Raw genomic sequence first — 6,840 nt, 5'->3', positions numbered from 1 at the left:
GAACGGATCCGTCTCTCCGCTTGTCATGCGGACAGACGGATCCGTCTTGTATTTTTTTTCACAATTTTACCGGTCTGCGCATGAGCAGGCCGGAAGGACGGATCCGGCATTCCGGTATTTTGAATGCGGATCCGGCACTAATACATTCCTATGGGGAAAAATGCCGGATCCGGCATTCAGGCAAGTCTTCAGTTTTTTTCGCCGGAGATAAAACCGTAGCATGCTACAGTTTTATCTTTTGCCTGATCAGTCAAAACAACTGAACTGAAGACATCCTGATGCATCCTGAATGGATTACTCTCTATTCAGAATGCATGGGGATATGCCTGATCAGTTCTTTTCCGGTATAGAGCCCCTGTGACGGAACTCTATGCCGGAAAAGAAAAACGCTAGTGTGAAAGTACCATAAGATAGTGTAGGTTAGTGAGTGAATAGTGTTCCAGATAGGTTCCAGTGTAGGGTGTTAGGGACATTATATAGTTAGCGCATATATATAATCCAGATAGTTAGTGGTAGATAGTCAGTGTAGGTTAGTGAGTGAATAGTGTAGCTGATAGGGTCCAGTGCAGGGTGTAGTGTAGGTTAGATAGAGATATAGTATAGTGTAGGCTTTTGCTGTCTGTTTCGTCTGTGAAAAGAAAAAAAAATGTGTTTCCGTGTTTTATGGTTTCATGTAGGTAGTAATTAGTGTCAGCCTCTTTTGTCTTTGAAAAAAAAAAAAAAAAAAGTAGTTATAGGCCTCATGCACACGACCGTTGTTTTATTCCGTGTCCGTTGTGCCGTTTTTCGTGATTTTCTGTCCGTTGAAAACTCGGCAATGCACCGTTTGCCATCCGCGTCCGTGATCCGTGGTTCCAGTCCGTCAAAAAAATATAACCTGTCCTATTATTTTTGCGGAAAACGGTTTGCGGACCCATTCAAGTCAATGGGACCGCTAAAAAACGCGGAGGCACACAAGATTGTCACCCGCGTCCGTTTTTTTCCTATCATTTGCATGGCAGACCTGTCTTAGACTTTTTTTACTTTCCTTTATGTCTGGTGGTCCTCTAAAAATAAAGGAAGACACATGGAAACAAAAACTGAAACGGATCACGGAACAACGGAACCCCATTTTCGTGTATATTTTATTTTTCCTTTTTTGCCCCATTGTCCCCAACCCAATAAAGTTTGCCCAAATTCCCTCATTATTTTCCTTATATATTTTTTTTGTATATAAAAACAGATCATGAGTGCACGTGGGCGTGCCGGCAGCTGTGGTCGTGGTAGGGGAGTTGGTTCCAGTGCTGCACCACTGCCAGCACGGGGTCACTCCTCTACACACGGAGGGGCAGGCGCAGGTGCGTCCGCCTCATCCGTGATTTTTTTGGGCGTGGCATTTCATCTCAAGACACCAAGGCAGTGGTGTCATTCGTGACACAAGCTAGTGGCACAGAGTCCTCTACCCTGGCTCGAAGCAGAAGTAGCTCTCCGCCTCTTGCAGGACCAGCCCCCAAGAATCGACCCTGATGCTGTTTGACAGCCACAGTGAGAGGGACATCTTGGGGGTGGTAATGCAGGAGAGTGGGCTAGAGCTTGGTCCGGATGCTCAGGACCTTTTGGAAGGGATGGAGGAGGAGGGGGTACCGCCTGTCAATACCCCCACACCTAGTCAGACCCAGGCGTCAGCGAGCGGATAGTGGAGCCAGGTCAGGGGCTCCACGTCTGTTGCTCCCCTCAGTCAACCACTGGTTGACCATGGGTCTGACATTACAGGGGACGAAGAGGAGGGTGATTTAGAATGGGTCCCACCTTCCTTGTCAGGTGACAGCACTGATGAGGAAGTTAGGCACCCGAGGCAAACTGTGCGCCAGGTCACCAGGGAGCCCAGTGGCAGGTTCTCCACTGGTAATGGCAGTAGGAGGCGGCAACAGCAGGTGCAGCAGCAGGTGCCGCCACCACCTGTGCGCACCGAGCTCGAACAGGCACAAGCCAGCACCACCCCATCTGACAGGAGGTCGTGCGTTAGTCGCCTGTTTGGGCTTACTTCACCCTGGCAGCAGACAATGTGACAATTGCCATCTGTCAGCTGTGCCATGCCAGGGTGAGGAGAGGGAGATCTGTTGCTCGGCTGGGAACCACTCCACTGCCCTTACCCATTACTTGAGAGCCAACCACTGGCGGGAGTGGGAACAGACGCAGGGTGGTCGCAGCAGTGCGCAGGGGACAGCAGCTCCTGCCACCTCACACCCTTCCAACAATGCATTCCCACTCTCCCGCTCCCTCTCCTAGAGGTACTGGTACCGGCAGCCAGACCTCTGCCTCCTCTATCGCATCCACTGCCGTCCGGCGCCAGCAGCATCGCATTTGAACGCACCGTGCCCTACGCCACCGGGGACCTCTCAATGGACTCCTGGCAAGGGTTATCGCCCAACATCTGCTGCCCTTCAATATTGTGGAGCAGGCCCTGCCCTACACCAGCACATTGTGCAGAATGTATCCCTGTCGCTGGATCATGCTGTCAGCAACAGGGTGCATCTGACAATGGATGCCTGGACCAGCAGACATGGGCAGGGACGATACATCAGTTTTACAGCCCATTGGATGTCCCTCCGAGGCGCCAGGGGGGGATCATCAGATGTGGCGGCATCTCAGTTTGTGGTGCCGCCCCTGGGTGTCCGGGCTACAATTGCTGCTCTCCCTCAGGCCACTGTCTCCACCACTGCTGAGCCCCCCAGCAAGTGTCCCCGTAGCTATGCAAGTGTGGGGGCATGTTTGCTGCCAGGCCGTGCTCCAGTTTGTGAGCTTAGGGGAACGGAGTCACACTGGACCTGATGTTCTGGCCATCCTCCAGGCTCAGGTCCAAAAGTGGCTGACACCCTGAAGGCTCCAGGGCGGTATGGTTGTCTGTGACAACGGCAGCCTCCTTGCCGCCCTTAATGCTGGCCGTCTAACACATGTGCCCTGCATGGCACATGTCCTCAACCTTGAGGTACAGAAGTTCCTACGCACATACCCAAGGTTGAGCGACATCGTGCAACCTGTACGTAGGATTGCCAGCCACTACCGGCACTCCCCAACTGCCACCGCGTCCCTGTCCAAACTGCAGCAGGACAACAGCCTGCCACCTCACAGGTTGATTGTGGAGAGCGTGACGCGGTGGAACTCCACCCTCCACATGCTGGGAGCAGCGACGGGCGGTAAGAAAATACCTGCTGGACCAAGGCACTTACGGGTCATCACACCCACTCCCCTACATCACCAATGCGGAGAGGGGGCAGATACACCAGGTCTGCCACGTGTTGGCCCTATTCGAGCAGGCAACCAAGATGGTCAGCAGGGAACATTTCGGCCTCAATGACGTGCTCCCCATAGTGTTCCTGCTGGACAGGACACTAGATCGCCTGCTCGATGCTGCGGAGATTGCCTTGGTGGAGCAAGAAGAGGCAATAATGCTCCACCAAGACCAGGACCAGGAGGAGGAGGAAGAATTTGTTGAGGAGTTTGCCAACGTCCAGAAGTCTGGGCCTGTTCAGGAGGGAGAGCCAGTGCTGGGGGCATCGTTAGTCCAGGGGTGGGGCGGCTCCCACAGGGAGCAGCAGCAGCAGGAGGACCAAGATGTCATGGTCCCGGGCAGCCAAGAAGGGTCCCGGGCTGTCCTTTTCCCCATGGCTGCCCACATGCTGCGATGCCTCAGGAGAGACCCCTGGATCAAGAAAATGAAGCAGGTGGCTGGCCCAAGCAGCTCCAGCCGAGTAGGTGATCTTATGGGTGAGATGAGGTTGTTCTACCAGTCTGCGCAATCCAGCAGCAGTCACAACCAGCGGCTGGCCCGCATGGTGGCAGACTACATGGGTCCCGTCGGTGCTTCCGACAGCATGAGCACAGATCCCATGGAGTACTGGGTTGCCAGGCTGGACACCTGCTGTGAGCTCGCTCAGTATGCGCTGGAAGTACTGTGTTTCCCCCCCCTCCAGCGTACTGTCTAAGCGGACATTCAGCGCGGCAGGTGGGGTGGTCACCGACAAACGGACCCGTCTGTACACTGACTACATGGACAGACTGACATTTATCAAAATGAACGAGTCCTGGATCGGCAGCGACTTCTAGGCCCCCACCGTCGGATCCGGGCACTGAAGAGTCCCTTGTCAATCCCTTTCCTTGGCTCTCCCTCCCAATTTTCGTTGTTTTTTAACTTCTGTATATATTTCTGGATGAATTTATTTATATATTTATTGATTCATTTATTTATGTATTTATGGATGCATTTTTTTAATATATTTATTTATTCATTTATTGATGACTTTATTTATATATTTCTCTATTGTTGAATTTCTTTACGTATTTTTTTGCCGAACAATATTTTTTTTCTGTACATGTAATGGATACAGAATTATTTTGCTGTGTGCACATATTTACCCTCCTGGCGGGGGCTGGTGACAACCTCCTCCTCTTCTTCCTCATCAGGAGCTGGAGGGGGGGGGGGGGGTGAGGCTGCTGAGAGGGACCAGCCTCTTCGGCCTCCACCATTTCGCCCACATCAGGTGGTGGTGGGGCATCTGCATGCTGGGAGGGTCCAGCATGCTCTCCCTCCTCCTCCTCCTCCTCCAATGCCAAGACCACAACCACCATCATATCCTCTGTAGAAGGCCTGCGCCGTACAGAGGGAACTGGAACCCCTGTAATCACACAATGTTCAGAATTTAGACAAACAACTCAGAACTCATAACAAATCCAAATTTACCCCTTAACGACTGGGCCATTTTTCACCTTTCTGCCCAGCCCATTTTTAGCAAATCTGACATGTCACTTTATGTGGAAGTAACTTTAAAACGCTTTTACTTATCCAGGCCATTATGAGATTGTTTTCTTGTCACATATTGTATTTCATGACAGTGGAAAAATTCAGTCACAAAATTTCATTTTTATTTAAAGAAAAAAACAAAATTTACCAAAAATTTGATCACTTGGCATTACGCCTTTTGTGAAGTGACGTGACAAAAAAAAGGCTTTTTATTTTCTTTTTTTTTCATGGTGTTCATCTGAGGGGTTAGATCATGTGATATTTTTATACAGCTAGTTATTAAGGATGTGGCGATACCTAATATGTATACAAATTTTTTTAATTTTATTATTACACAATAATAGCATTTTTGAACCAAAATAAATCATGTTTTAGTGTCTCCATATTCTGAGAGCCATATTTGTTTTATTTTTTGGGCGATTGTCTTAGGTAGGGGCAAATTTTTTGTGGGATGAGGTGACGGTTATATTGGTACTATTTTTAGGGTCATATGCCGTTTTGATCGCTTCGTGTTGCACTTTTAGTGATGTAATGTGACAAAAAAATTGTTAATTTAGCACAGTTTTTATGTTATTTTTTTTTTAACGGTGTTCACCTGAGGGTCATGTGATACTTTTATAGAGCCGGTCGATACAGACGCGGCGATACATAATATGTCTACTTTTTTTTTTCACTATTTTTTTTCAATGTTTATTTAACTTTATTTTGGAAAAAGGACGCTTTATGTTTTTCTTGAAAAAGTACTTTTTTTTTTAAAACCTATATTTTTTTACCTTTTTTTTTCTGTTTATTTTTTGTCCCCCTCTGGGACTTCAACTTTTGGAGGTTTGATCCCCTTTAAAATGCATTACAATACTTCTGTATTGTAATTCATTGGCTGTAACTGTATTACCAGTGTAATACAGGGGGCTGGATCTCACAGGCCCTCCCGGATTGCAGCCACGATGCCTATGGAAGGCATCGGGCTACCTTCCCTGCCACAGCAGTGCGGGGACCCGATGGACACCCCGCACATGTCTGAAGCTCGTGCAGAGGTTAATGTGCCGGCATCTGTGATTTCACCGATGCCGGCGCATAAAGTAGGGGTCTGGCTATCAGTGATTGCCGGACCCCTGCAAAATTGGCCAGGCGCAGCTCCGGCACCCGCCCGATCACCATGCAGTACATTATTATTATTATTATTTATTATTAAAGCGCCATTCATTCCATAGCGCTGTACATATGATGAGCGGTGCACATACATAATACAGACAATTGCAATAATCATAAACAAGACAAGTTACAAACTGGTACAGAAGGAGAGAGGGCCCTGCCCGTGAGGGCTTACAATCTACATGGTATGGGTGAAGGACACAGTAGGTGCGAGTTAAGTTGGTCATGGCGGTATAGAGGCAGCGGGGTCACTGGTTGTAGGCTTGTCTGAAGAGGTGGGTTCTCAGGTTTCTTTTGAAGGATTCCAATGTAGACGAGAGTCTGATATGTTGGGGTAGCGAGTTCCAGAGTATGGGGGATGCACGGGAGAAATCTTGGAGTCGATTGTGGGAAGAGGCAATAAGAGGAGAGGAGAGAAGGAGGTCTTGTGAGGATCGAAGAGTGCGTGTGGGGATGTATCGGGAAAGTAGCTCAGAGATGTAGGGAGGGGACAGGTTATGGACGGCCTTGTATGTATTTGTTAGTACTTTGAAGTGAATTCGCTGGGCAATGGGGAGCCAGTGAAGGGATTGGCAGAGGGGAGAGGCAGAGGAGTAATAGGGGGAGAGGTGGATTAGTCGGGCAGCAGAGTTGAGGATAGATTGGAGGGGTGCGAGAGTGCTAGATGGAAGGCCACAGAGGAGAATGTTGCAGTAGTCTAGGCGAGAGATAATGAGGGCATGTACAAGAATTTTCACAGATTCAAAGTTAAGGAAAGCACGAATGCGGGAGATGTTTTTGAGTTGGAGGCGGCAGGTGGTGGAAAGAGCTTGGATTTGCGGTCGGAAGGAAAGTGCAGAATCCAAGGTCACTCCAAGGCAGCGGACTTTGTTGACCGGGGAGAGTGTGCAGCCATTGATCATGATAGA

The sequence above is a fragment of the Bufo bufo genome, chromosome 4 (assembly GCF_905171765.1).
Source record: "Bufo bufo chromosome 4, aBufBuf1.1, whole genome shotgun sequence".
NCBI lineage: Eukaryota > Metazoa > Chordata > Amphibia > Anura > Bufonidae > Bufo > Bufo bufo.
Note: the sequence above shows the minus strand (reverse complement) of the source record.